The sequence below is a fragment of the Punica granatum genome, chromosome 2, assembly GCF_007655135.1.
Source record: "Punica granatum isolate Tunisia-2019 chromosome 2, ASM765513v2, whole genome shotgun sequence".
Classification (NCBI taxonomy): Eukaryota; Viridiplantae; Streptophyta; class Magnoliopsida; order Myrtales; family Lythraceae; genus Punica; species Punica granatum.
In genome coordinates this window covers 27,242,367-27,257,183 of record NC_045128.1, presented here as the reverse complement: position 1 = coordinate 27,257,183, position 14,817 = coordinate 27,242,367, and positions in this window count along the sequence as shown.

Sequence of the window (14,817 nt, the reverse complement as noted above, 5' to 3'; positions counted from 1 at the left end):
AGCTCCGAGTCCATGGTGACTAACATGAGACATCCAACGTTTACGGCATCATCATGATGCTTACTATAAGCATCTTTCTCAGCTTGGGGGGCATCGTCAGGCGGTGGCGCAAGAAGAGGTTGCTCTAAGACATATAGTTTCTTTTCTTGGGTGAGAACAATTCTCAAGTTTCGATACCAACCAAGGAAATTATTCCCTGACAGTTTGTCCTTATCAAGGACGGATCGCAAACAGAAAGTACTAGAAGTGCTCCCTGCCATGGTAACTACCATAGAAATATACAAAATAAGTATTATGACACAACAATATTTAATGAGGACTTTATAAATATTGCTCCCACTATTTATATCAAATCAATGACCCTCAACATTGATTCAGAGAATATCATTCTCATAGTAGCTCAAGATCCATATCTCACCAAGCTCTGAGTCAGCAAGGGCTGATTCACCCAGAACTGGCTATTTAGGTAGGGAACTCACTTTCCCAATTGCATCACATGCAACTCTTGATTAGTTGGGTGAATAACTCCTTATTCAAATCTATCTTATAGATCGATGCCCAACTACATGCCTCTGAACTCCTAATCCTATTAGGCTTGCTCAGTTAAGTCCGACCCACTGGTAAACACAACGTCTTACTAGGATAGATAAGGGCATCCTGCGAAGGCAAGGTCTACACACTCATCGATCTTGGTCTTGACGAGCGTTACACGGTGGAAGGATATGGACTTAATATTTTGAGGGATTTGATTAACATTTAATCGATCTCACTATACACTATTATGTAACTATTACATAATAGTCCACACGTATAACTATTATACTAACACAACTAGGACATAGTCCATGTCTAACAGTCATGCACCGCAAATATCAAACATAATCATACCAGTACCAAGCATAAAATCATATTTTATGCTATTATCTACTCAGATTCTAACTAACCTGGCTCTGATACCAATTGCTAGTTCCACGGGGCGCAACGGAAGCGAAAAGGAACAGAAATTCAAAATTTCATACCCGTGAAACTAATTCCAAGACCTACTAGAAGAGTAAGAGTAAATAAAAGCGTACCTGGAATATTTAAAGTTGTCGACCGAGCGTCCCACACGTGACGCCTCTACTGGTATCCACACCGACTTTGTCGACGAGTTTTCGAGATCGGCGGTGCTAGCGACCAACACTCGAAAGAAACACCCCGATGCGACACCCGAAATTTATTAGACTAGTAGGATTAATTCAAATTGAACAATTCAACTTGAATTTCCTTACACTTATACACGTACACCCATATACATGTATATATATCTCTTATATCTAAACATGCATGCTGCCCCTTTTATAAGCAATATGGGGAAGACAAATTCAAAGCCCCACCGATGTGGGATTAAGGAGAATCAAGGCTCCAAGTGACATGTGTAAGTCTAGGTGACATCATTTAATTAGTCCATGTGTATAGCTAAGTGTTATCATACAATTGGCCCATGTTTCTTTCTATAATTGGCTCCAAGTGGTTCCATAAAAATAACCACTTAGCACACCATTAAATCTAATAAATCGGGTCTAATTAATCGGCAAATTTAATCTCATTAAATATCCGATTAATCGGTCGCACCATAAATCATCTAATCTTTATTAGACAATTTTGTTGTTTCAAAATATCTCGTCAAGTTAGTCGTAGTGTGTGACCCTGTAGGTTCCCAATTACGTTGATAGTAATATCGAAATCTCTATTTTAATATTACAAACAGTGAGCGGCATCTAGCAATGCATCACTGTTACTCAAGTAATCGGAAAGTCAATTTCTCGACGAACCTCGTGACCTATATTACCGTGTAATATAATCCATTGTCCCCTATATCTCTATTGAGCCCAAGGCATGGTCGATGACATCCTTGTATGGCTCAATATTTCTCTTTCTTGGTTTACCGGTTAAGTCTATCAGAGCAAATGAGCTCGATATCATTATATCGACTCATTTGGGTATGCATACACTTTTAGACTTAACCACCAAGTGGCCGTGAGATATCGCTCCCGTTTCGTAGGAGGGACAAATCCTATCTTGGTCACTCACATTCTTTTCCATGCTTTGTGGCATACCCAATAACTATCTTTATAACCAACCAGTTACGGTGGCGTTTGACAGTATCAAAATATACGACATTACACGTAGGAATCCATGGTGACCTCAAGTCAAAGGACCATTACACTATAGTCACTTTGAGATATGCTAATGACAGTCACGTAACAACCCATGTAGCAATCTCATGGCGGGTCAGTCCAATACACATTACTCTTAATGTATACATGTGGTGTGATTTGATATCTCCATATCCATGACCTATGAGATTTGGTCATCAATCAACACTCACACTAGTCTAACCGTATTACCGTTGTCCTAATTAACGATAATACTTTGACTATGGACATTTAGGAATAATGTTCAGTAATTATAGGATCTCACAATCAAGTCACACTTGATGCCTATTGAACCTACTATTCCAAGGACATTATTGTGTAAAATCATATTTAGCGCAATCTACACAATAACAGATATGCCTCGTAATATAATGAAATAGATATCATATTACAGAACTGATTATAGATTGCCTCTAGGGCATACACCAATTCCCAACAATACTGTCATGTTGAATATATTCAATTCAAATGTAAAGAATCTATATAATAATTTCATAGACGTAGTTTCAATAATCAGTCTTATTTCTATGAAAATAATTTCAAATTCCTAAAAAATTCAAAATCTTTTGTTTCATTAGGTGAAAGATTGATAATTATAGAATATTTAAAATTTCATAATTTTAGTATTTGCTTGCACTTTATTTGTCTCACATTACATAAATCAAGTTAAATGAATTTGAATAATTTTAGATGAAATGATCCAATCACTTCAATGGAAGATTTACACTTAATTAAGTTTTAATAAGATTAGCACTATAGTACTTCTAAAAGTTTTCAATATAATGCAGTCAATGTAAATAAATTAAGAACGACATAAGTTTTAGGCAAAATATTGGTTGTATTATAAACTTATTTATGTATATTATGTTTATTTATGATACAGAAAAAATTCAATGTAAGATATACTTACATATTAATGGATTGAGTAGATACTTGCCTACTTATATAATTAATTGTGTACATATTGAAAATGAGGCAAACCATGCTTACATGAATTAATTGTATCAATTTTTACATTAATTTAATCTCATACATATCGTAATTTTACCCATAACATATTACTTATTTTACAATTCTGTCATTATTAATTAGTTTGTACTCAAATTTGTATATATATATATATAAATTGAATAGAGAACAATAAATAGTGGTATAACTGTAAATATTATACATTTAGGATTATATAGGACTATATTAGTAAATGCATATTAATCAATAATTTATAAGTAAAAATTATTAATAATTTATATATATATACACAAATATATTTGGATGTGAAGTATTTTAATTTTTTAATATATCTTCAAAACTTATGTATAAATATGATAAATGGTAATTTTGAAAAATTTTAGTGGTAACACATGAATTAATTATAATTCCTTGAGATTTGTATATAATTGTGAGGCCCGGTAATTATTTTTTTAAACATGTATACATAAACATATACATACTTACATACGTATATTATATATTGCATGTTCAGGTGGCTAGATGGTGGCATGGGGTCCACGTGGTCTTGAGACCACCCCATTTTCCACTGCCATTCAATTGCTTCTTTCTTTTTCTTTCTTGTTCTGTTTTCTGCTGGAGAAATCAAAGAAAAAATAGGGTAGAATAGAGGGAGAGAGAGAGAGAACAGGCGAGAGAAAGAGAAGGAAAGAAAAGAGTTAGTGAGCTTCGGGCCTAGCTCGGGATGAAGGATTTATAGAGCAGGGAGTATAATGAAGATTTAGGGCTATTAGATTGCTATCAGTTGGGTATGTGCTGAAGATTTTCGAATTTAATCTTGTGTTGAGTTTATGCACTTAGTTGCATCCTTTCTTTGATGAATTGAGAAATAAGTGGACAGCAGGATCCAGCTGAGTAGTTTGTGATCTGTACTACTAGCTACTACTGCTTGTTATTGACGCAGCGTAACTATTATAATATATTGATTCGTGCACGAATGCCATAAACCAATCTTCTATAACCTATTGATTTTACGAATACCATGGAATATGCATCAAATTCGTTGATTTAATCAATGCCGAATTTGGGATAATAGAAAAAATACTCTCTTGAAATTTTATTCATCAAAAACTAAATTGTCTTTAGTCCTAGGGCTGACATCGCTTAAATATGAAGAAACAAAATTGCTACAAAGGAAACAAACTATTTTAGGACAAAGGAAATAAACTATTTTAGGAAATTGCAACTAAAGAAATAAACTTTTCCTAAAATATGCAAAAACGCCCAAGTAACATAAAATTGTCTGTTTGAGGCACTAAAATTTTCCGTTTGACTCCGGAGGCCGTTTCCCTAGAGACATGGTCGTCAAAACCTGTTTTTCTCGAGATACCAATTTGCCACATCTTCTACCACATCATTCCCTCATGGGTTGAGAGAATTCGTCCTAGGAGTCTAGAGATAAAATTGAGACCAAGAGATAAAATTGCTTTTAGTTGCCCATTGAGATACCCGTCATAGACATAACCTCCGAAAGCCCCGATATGTTTCCGTTCTTTGGCGCATACAGGCTTGTGGTCCCTTGACATCTCAATTGCTTTCCCTCGACGACATAGGACTGCTCTACAATCTCCAGCATTAGCCACCACTAGTAATCTCCCCATGACTGTTGATGCCAATGCTGTGGTTCTAGAAGCGAGGGCTGCATCTAATGAGCATGCTTCGGCAAAGGCGGCATCAGTCTGTAAGAAGCAGAAGAAATGACCTTCTCGATCTCGTGAGGAAAGTCTTTGTTTTCAAGAATGATCCTCAGGAAGTGACAACAGGCAAAATCAGCAGCATGCTTTCCCCCATTCCCATCGAAAACCCCGAGAAAGCATTTGGCCCACCGCTTATGATGCAAACCTCGATGAACCTACTGCGAGATCCAATAACAATAGAATGAGATCAAACCCGGGATCGTCCAATGAAGGTTTCAGGGATAGGGAATATTGACCCGCTGACTATAAAGAGCCATAAACCAATATTATATTATGGAATATTGACTCGCTAGCTATAAGGAGCTACAAACCAATATTATAAATGTCGGGAATCACAAGTCATCACACTTGCAATATCGCAAAGTTGCTCAGCAACAGCTTGAAGAAAATCTCTCTCACAAAGTTGAATGAAAACTGATCTGTCTTTTCGAGGGAGGCCACATGCCTATTTATAAAGAGATACTAGTTGATAACCAAAATGAGCTAATGGGCTTGACTAAAATAAATCCTAAGTGATAGCCCAAAATGAAATAGGCTTAAGTTATTGAAAAACAATTGAATTCAGCTCTTTGAACTGTGAACATCTTCTAAATAGATTTCTAGGATATGAACGGTCGTGGCTTCTTGTTCCACATGCTGCCCGCCCAAGAGCTCGACTACTCCTCCATGGACATGCAATAACAGCCTTTGCATGGCTTGTTGGATTCGCTTGGCTCGTGCTATTGTACTTGCTCTAGCTAGCACATGCTTATCCCAAAGCTCGCCTTCATGCCCGACCCTGTCATCATAGGATTCTTCCTCATGCTCGTGCGAAGGGTCCTATAGCTGGATCATATCATTCCCCCTCTCTTCAAAAGGATTTGTCCTCGAATCTTTGACAACCGACTTGATTGGTGACTGTTCTAAGGGCATTTGCTCGAGAAAGACATTCTTTAATTCCTCACTTTTCTCGCCAATGGATTGCTTGATTTGAAGTTGCTCTTCATCCACTTGGTTTGGTGGAAGCGGCAATAGCGTTGCGTTCCGACAATCGCTGTCCAGGAATTGAGAAGCAATATGACCCTCCTCTTTGCCATTGGGTTGAAATTTGTTTGTGGGTTTCTCTTTTATTGGCTTTAAGGCTATTTTCTCTTCCTTCTTCGTCGAAGAACCCTACTTCAATTTGCAAGAGGATGAACCAGAAGCTTCATCATAGCCATCTAGCAATTGTTTAATCCGCTTGTCTCGCCTTTCCAACCGATCGTAAATCAAATCAACCATCACATTCATGCACTCAAATTGTTGCTGCATATCTCGGATCATCATGTTGTAATCAGTTCCTCCGTTATTCTGATCATTTCCACTGCTTTCTTGTGGCATGATGAAATTTGCAAGTGAAACTCTAGAAAATAGAAATGGACCTCACAACCACTCGCTCTCGTGTTTGCACTCAAATTAATGTCACTCAACACTCGTGTTTCACTTAATTTTAGGCTTTTACCCTCTGACATACTCACCACTCTTGCCTGTTTTTTTTCTCTCTCTGTTTTTTTTAAAGCTGGAACTTCGCTTTTCTTTTCTTTTTCTTTTCCTTTTTTTTGTGCTGCTACTAATCCAGAACAAACAAGTTAGACGGAATGAAATTCAGCAAATTGAAACAAAAAGGATAGGATAAACCTGATTTGGAGCCTGATGCTCTGATACCAAACTGATGCGAATCTCGACGAACTTGCCGCGAGACCCAATAACAATAGAATGAGATCAAATCTGGGATCGTCCAATGAAGGTTTTAGGGATAGGGAATATTGACTCGCTGACTATAAAGAGCCAAAAACCAATATTATAATATGGAATATTGACCCGCTAACTATAAGGAGCTAGAAACCAATATTAAATGTCGGAAATCACAAGTCATCACACTTGCAATATCGCAAAGTTGCTCAGCAACTGCTCGGAGAAAATCTCTCTCACAAAGTTGAATGAAAACTGATCTGTCTTTACAAGGGAGGCCACATGCCTATTTATAGAGAGATACTAGTTGATAACCAAAATGGGCTAATGGGCTTGACTAAAATAAATCCTAAGTGATAGCGCAAAATGAAATAGGCCTAAGTTATTGATGCTAGTTCCACGGGGTCAACGGAAGCGAAAAAGGAACAGAAATTCAAAATTTCCTACCCGTGAAACTAATTCCAAGACCTACTAGAACAATAAGAGTAAATAAAAGCGTACCTGGAATATTAAAGTTGTCGACCGAGCGTCCCACGCGTGACGCCTCTACTGGTATCCACACCGACTTTGTCAACGAGTTTTCGAGATTGGCGGTGCTAGCGACCAATACTCGAAAGAAATACCGATGCAACACCCGAAATTTTTAGACTAATGGACCTAATTTGAATTGAACAATTCAATTCAAATTATTTATACTTTATATGCATACACATATATGCACGCACACATATATGTCTCTGCACATATAATTATATGTGTGTGCTTTTATATATATAAAAGTATATGCATATACACACATACATGCATACATTCACACACATTATATATATCTCACTGCCCCTTTTTATAAGTAATTGAGAGGGGTGAAGATGAAATCCCAACCGATGTGGGATTTAAGGAATGAAGGTTCCCTTATGACATGTGTCCTTACACATGTTCATCCACATAAAAGCCATGTGTCACCGTATTAATCGTGCATCAATTTGGTCCATTTAATCTAATAAATCGAGTCTAATTAATCGACAAATTTAATCTCATTAAATATCCGATTAATTAGTCACACCATAAATCATCTAATCTCTATTAGACGATTTTATTGTTTCAAAATATCTCGTCAATTTAGTCGTAGTGTGTGACCCTGCAGGTTCCCAATTACGTTGATAGTAATATCGAAATCTCTATTTCAATATTACAAACAGTGAGCAGCATCTAGCAATGCATCACTGTTACTCAAGTAATCGAAAAGTCAATTTCTCGACGAACCTCGTGACCTATATTACCGTGTAATATAATCCCTTTGTCCTCTATATCTCTATTGAGCCCAAGGCATGGTCGATGACATCCTTGTATGGCTCAATATCTCTCTTTCTTGATTTACCGGGTAAGTCTATCAGAACAAATGAGCTCGATATCATTATATCGACTCATTTGGGTATGCATACACTTTTAGACTTAACCACCAAGTGGCCGTGAGATATCGCTCTCGTTTCGTAGGAGGGACAAATCCTATCTTGGTCACTCACATTCTTTTCCATGCTTTGTGGCATACCCAATAACTATCTTTATAACCAGCCTGTTACGGTGGTGTTTGACAGTATCAAAATATACGACATTACACGTAGGAATCCATGGTGACCTCAAGTCAAAGGACCATTACACTATAGTCATTTTGAGATATGCTAATGACAGTCACGTAACAACCCATGTAGCAATCTCATGGCGGATCAGTCCTATACACATTACTCTTAATGTATACATGTGGTGTGATTTGATATCTCCATATCCATGACCTATGAGATTTGGTCATCAATCAACACTTACACTAGTCTAACCGCATTATCGTTGTCCTAATTAACGATAATACTTTGACTATGGACATTTAGGAATAATGTTCAGTAATTATAGGATCTCACAATCAAGTCACACTTGATGCCTATTGAACCTACTATTCCAAGGACATTATTGTGTAAAATCATATTTAGCGTAATCTACACAATAACAGATATGCCTCGTAATATAATGAAATACATGTCATATTACAACTGATGATAGATTGCATCTAGGGCATACACCAATTCCCAACAATTGAAAAGCAATTGAATTCAGCCATTTGAATTGGGATCATCTTCTAAATAGATTTCTAGGATATAAACGGTCGTGGCCTCTTGTTTCACATGCAGCTCGCCCAAGAGCTCAACTACTCCTCCATGGACATGCAATAACAGCCTTTGTATGGCTTGTTGGATTCGCTTGGCTCGTGCTCTTGTACTTGCTCTAGCTGGCACATACTTATCCCAAAGCACGCCTTCATGCCCGACCCTGTCATCCTAGGATTCTTCCTCATACACGTGCGAAGGGTCCTCTAGCTGGATCATATCATTCCCCCTCTTTTCAAAAGGATTTGTCCTCGAATCTATGACAACCGACTTGATTGGTGACTGTGCTAGGGGCATTTGCTCGAAAAAGACATTCTTGAAATCCTCACTTTTCTCGCCAGTGGATTGCTTGATTTGAAGTTGCTCTTCATCCATTTGGTTAGGTGGAAGCGGCAATAGCGTTACATTCCGACAATCGCTGTCCAGGAATTGAGAAGCAATATGACCATCATCTTTGCCATTGGGTTGAAACTTGTTTATGGGTTTCTCTTTTATTGGCTTCAAGGCTATTTTCTCTTCCTTCTTCATCGAAGAACCCCACTTCAATTTGCATTAGGATGAACTAGAAGCTTCATCATAGCCATCTAGCAACTGTTTAATCCACTTGTCTCGCCTTTCTAACCAATCGTAAATCAAATCAACCATCACATTTATGCACTCAAATTGTTGCTGCATATCTCGGATCGTCATGTTGTAATCAGTTCCTCCGTTATTATGATCATTTCCACTACTTTCTTATGGCATGATGAAATCTGCAAGTGAAACTCTAGAAAATAGAGATGAACCTCACAACCACTCGCTCTCGTGTTTGCACTCAAATTAATGTCACTCAACACTCGTGTTTCACTTAATTTTAGGCTTTTACCCTCTGACATACTCACCACTCTTGCCTGTTTTTTTTTTTTAAAGCTGGAACTTCGCTTTTCTTTTCTTTTTCTTTTCCTTTTTCTTTTGCTTATACTAATCCAGAACGAACAAGCTAGACGGAATGAAATTCAGCAAATTGAAACGAAAAGGATAGGATAAACTTGATTTGGAGCCTGATGCTCTGATACCAAAATGATGCGAATCTCGACGAACTTGCCGCGAGACCCAATAACAATAGAATGAGATCAAACCTGGGATCGTCCATTGAAGGTTTCGGGGATAGGGAATATTGACTCGCTGACTATAAAGAGCTAGAAACCAATATTATAATATGGAATATTGACCCGCTAGTTATAAGGAGCTAGAAACCAATATTATAAATGTCGGGAATCACAAGTCATCACACTTACAATATCGCAAAGTTGCTCAGCAACAGCTCGGAGAAAATCTCTCTCACAAAGTTGAATGAAAACTGATCTGTCTTTTCGAGGGAGGCCACATGCCTATTTATAAAGAGATACTAGTTGATAACCAAAATGAGCTAATGGGCTTGACTAAAATAAATCCTAAGTGATAACCCAAAATGAAATAGGCTTAAGTTATTGAAAAACAATTGAATTCAGCCCTTTGAACTGTGATCATCTTCTAAATAGATTTCTAGGATATGAACGGTCGTGGCTTCTTGTTCCACATGCTGCCCGCCCAAGAGCTCGACTACTCCTCCATGGACATGCAATAACAGCCTTTGCATGGCTTGTTGGATTCGCTTGGCTCGTGCTATTGTACTTGCTCTAGGTAGCACATGCTTATCCCAAAGCTCGCCTTCATGCCCGACCCTGTCATCCTAGGATTCTTCCTCATGCTCATGCGAAGGGTCCTATAGTTGGATCATATCATTCCCCCTCTCTTCAAAAGGATTTGTTCTCGAATCTATGACAACCGACTTGATTGATGACTGTTCTGGGGGCATTTGCTCGAGAAAGACATTCTCGAATTCCTCACTTTTCTCGCCAATGGATTGCTTGATTTGAAGTTGCTCTTCATCCATTTGGTTAGGTGGAAGCGGCAATAGCGTTGCGTTTCGACCATCGCTGTCCAGGAATTGAGAAGCAATATGACCCTCCTCTTTGCCACTAGGTTGAAACTTGTTTGTGGGTTTCTCTTTTATTGGCTTCAAGGCTATTTTCTCTTCCTTTTTCGTCGAAGAACCCCACTTCAATTGGCAAGAGGATGAACCAGAAGTTTCATCGTAGCCATCTAGCAACTGTTCAATCCGTTTGTCTCACCTTTCCAACCGATCGTAAATCAAATCAACCATCACATTCATGCACTCAAATTGTTGCTGCATATCTCGGATCATTATGTTGTAAGCAGTTCCTCCGTTATTCTAATCATTTCCACTGCTTTCTTGTGGCATGATGAAATCTACAAGTGAAACTCTAGAAAATAGAGATGGACCTCACAACCACTCGCTCTCATGTTTGCACTCAAATTAATGTCACTCAACACTCCTGTTTCACTCAATTTTAGGCTTTTATCCTCTGATATACTCACCACTCTTGCCCTTTTTTCCTCTTTTTTTTTTAAAAGCTGGAACTTCACTTTTCTTTTCTTTTTATTTTCCCTTTCTTTTTTTGCTACTACTAATCCAGAACGAACAAGCTAGACGGAATGAAATTCAGCAAATTGAAATGAAAAGGATAGGATAAACCTGATTTGGAGCCTGATGCTCTGATACCAAAATGATGCGAATCTCGACGAACTTGCCACGAGACCCAATAACAATAAAGTTGAATTCGGAAAATAAAGTTGCGCCCCCTTCAGAATAAAAATCATATTCGACATCCTCCAAGTCTGCAGTTGAATTAGGGACTCGGCCGCGCCTCGGGTCGACCTCCTGTCGGGCCTCCATCAGCGCCCTCATCCTCTCGGTTAGGCGATGCAGAAATACATCCAGCTTACGCACCAGCCAGGTATCAATAATCGGCTCGATCCTCCGATACAGTTCGTCCTCCTCCGCAACATGATGTTGATTAGTCGTTATTCGAGGCGGCATCACTGATCCAAGAGCGAACCTGGCTCTGATACCAACTGACGCAGCGTAACTATTGTAACTTGTTAATTCGCGCACGAATGTAAGAAAACAATCTTCTATAACCTGTTGATTCTACGAATAGCAAGGAATAGACATCAAATTTGTTGATTCAATCAATGCCAAATTTGGGATAATAGAGAAAATTCTCTCTTGAAATTTTATTTATCAAAAACTAAACTGTCTTTAGCCGTAGGGCTTACATCGCTTAAATATGAAGAAACGAAATTGCAACAAAGGAAATAAACTATTTTAGGAAATTGCAACGAAAGAAATAAACTTTTCCTAAAATATGTAAAAACACCTAAATAATATAAAATTGCCTGTTTGATACCCTAAAATTTCCCATTTGGCTTCGGAGGCCGTTTCCCTCTAGACAAGGTCGTCAGAACTTGTTTTTCTTGAGATACCTAGCGATGGGGTGCCCAACTTGGTGGTGAGGAGGTCTTATATGACTCCGAGAGCTGCGGGCGAACTGACTGCGTAATAACATCTTCCAGTCCACTTGTACCATCGAGAGTAAGGTCTGTCGTTTTATGATAGACTCAAGCAGTTGCGAAAATATTGTGTCTGTAGAGGCTGTACAGAAGTTGGGCCTGCGTACAGAACAACATCCTAAAGCGTACAAGCTGGCGTGGCTGAAGAAAGGAGGTGAAGTAAGTGTTTCGAATTGTACTCTGGTTACGTTCTCTATTGGCACGCGATATAGGAATTTTGTTTGGTGTGATGTTGTTATTATGGATGCATGTCACTTGTTGTTGGGGAGGCTCTGGCAATTTGATCGGAGCGGGAGCCATGACAAGAGGACCAACAAATACAACTTCAGGTAAAAGGAGTTGAAGATTGTATTGGTGCCGAACTGGGGCCCCATTAAACCTCGACCTATGAATCTGGTTACCGGAAACAACCTGCTGTCCCTTGCCCAATTTCGAGAGGAGTTGCATGATGCGGAGTATATGTTTGCTCTCGTGGGCAGGGAGGTTGTGGAGGAGGACATTGCACCTATTGAGTCCTTGCCGATTTTGAAAGAATTCCAGGATGTCTTTCTTGAGGAGTTGTCAAATGGACTACCACCTTTGCGAGACATCCAACACCATATCGACCTTCAGCTTGGTGCATCCCTTCCGAACAAACTACACTACAGGATGAGCTCGGCTGAGCATGAGGAGTTGAGGAGACAGGTGGAGGAGCTGGTATCAAAGGGTTTCATTCGGGAGAGTATGAGCCCGTGTGCCGTCCCAACGCTTCTAGTACCCAAGAATGATGGATCCTGGTATAAGTGTGTGGACAATCAAGCCATCAATAAGATAACGGTCAGGTATCGTTTTCTCATTCCTCGTCTGGATGATTTACTTGACCAGCTAAGTGGTGCCATGATTTTTACTAAGTTGGACTTGAAGAGTGGTTATTACCATATTCGAATTAGTGTTGGAGACGAGTAGAAGACTGCATTCAAGACTAGGGAGGGGTTATACGAATGGCTGGTAATGTCATTTGGGCTGTCAAATGCACCAAGTACGTTCACGAGAGTGATGAATCGGATTCTGCGGCCTTTCATCGACAGGTGCTTGGTCGTGTATTTTGATGACATCTTGATTTACAGTGCTGACCCGAGCAACATCTGACCCACTTGCGCGAAGTACTCTCTGTCCTCCGAAGCGAGAAACTCTATGCTGCATTGAAAAAGTGTGTTTTTATGAGGTCGAAAGTTCTTTTTCTTGGTTATATTGTTTTTGCTGCTGGTTTTGAGGGTTGACTCGTCCAAGGTCGAGGCAATTAGATAGTGGCATAAACCTGCGAATACTACCGAAGTTAGGAGCTTCCATGGTTTAACCTCCTTCTACAGGCGGTTTATTCCCCACTTCAGCAGTATTATGGCTCCCTTAACTGACTGCATGAAGGGCAGTAGATTCGAGTGAACTGAGGGTGCAAAAGCGGCATTCCAAGAGATAAAGGAGCGTTGACGACCGCCCCGATTCTTGTCCTACCTGATTTTCAACAAACCCTTTGAGCTGCATTATGATGCATCGAAGGTAGGGATCGAAGCAGTCTTGAGCCAGAACAGCAGGCCAATTTCCTTCTTCAGCGAGAAGCTAACAGGAGCGAAAGTGAGGTACAACACTTACGACGTTGAATTTTATGTTGTAGTGCAGGCGGTGACGCATTGGCAACATTATCTTTTCCACAGGGAGTTTATTTTGTATACCGACCGTGAGGCCCTAAAATACCTCCATAGCCGGGGTAAGGTGTCAGCCCGTCATGCTTCATGGGTGGCTTATCTGAAGCATTTCACTTTTGTGGTGAAGCACAAGAGCGGAGTCACTAATGCCCTTAGTTAGAGGCGTAGCATTCTGAACAGGATGACAGTTGAGGTACCTGATTTTAGTTCTTTCGCTGAGTTGCTTGAAGTCGACCCCTATTTTTCTATGGCACTTGTTAGAGTTCGGGCTGGAAAAAGAATGGAGTACGTGTTGCAAGATGGTTTTTTATTTTCAGGGGAAATCAGCTCTATATCCCTGAATGTAGTTTGAGGGCACACATTATTCGGTAGCTACGTGGCGAGGGTCATGTGGGGAGAGGCAAAACCTTGCAGTTGGTCCAGACATCCTATTTCTAGCCTACGATTCGTAAAGAAGTGGAGAAGTACGTGCAGCGCTATAAGATTTGTCAAGTGTCCAAGGGTACTACAACTAACACAAGGTTGTACATGCCCTTGCCGATTCTCTCGCAGCCATGGGTGGATATCAGTATGGATTTCATCCTCGGCTTGTCTCGTACCCAGCGAAGAAATGATTATATATATGTGGTCGTTGATAGGTTTTCCAAGATAGCACACTTTATTCCGTGCAAGAACACTATTGATGCTGTGCAGGTTGTTCAGTTGTATTTTCGGAAGGTATACCATCTGCATGGTCTGCCAGTCTCTATTGTGTCTGACGGGGACACCCGTTTCCTAAGTCATTTCTGGCGGAGCCTCTGGAAAATGGTGAACACTTAGCTGAAATTCAATACGGCGTATCACTTGTAGACATATGGGCAGACAGAGGTGGTTAACAGGTCCTTGGGCAATTTGTTGAGGGGTTTAGTAG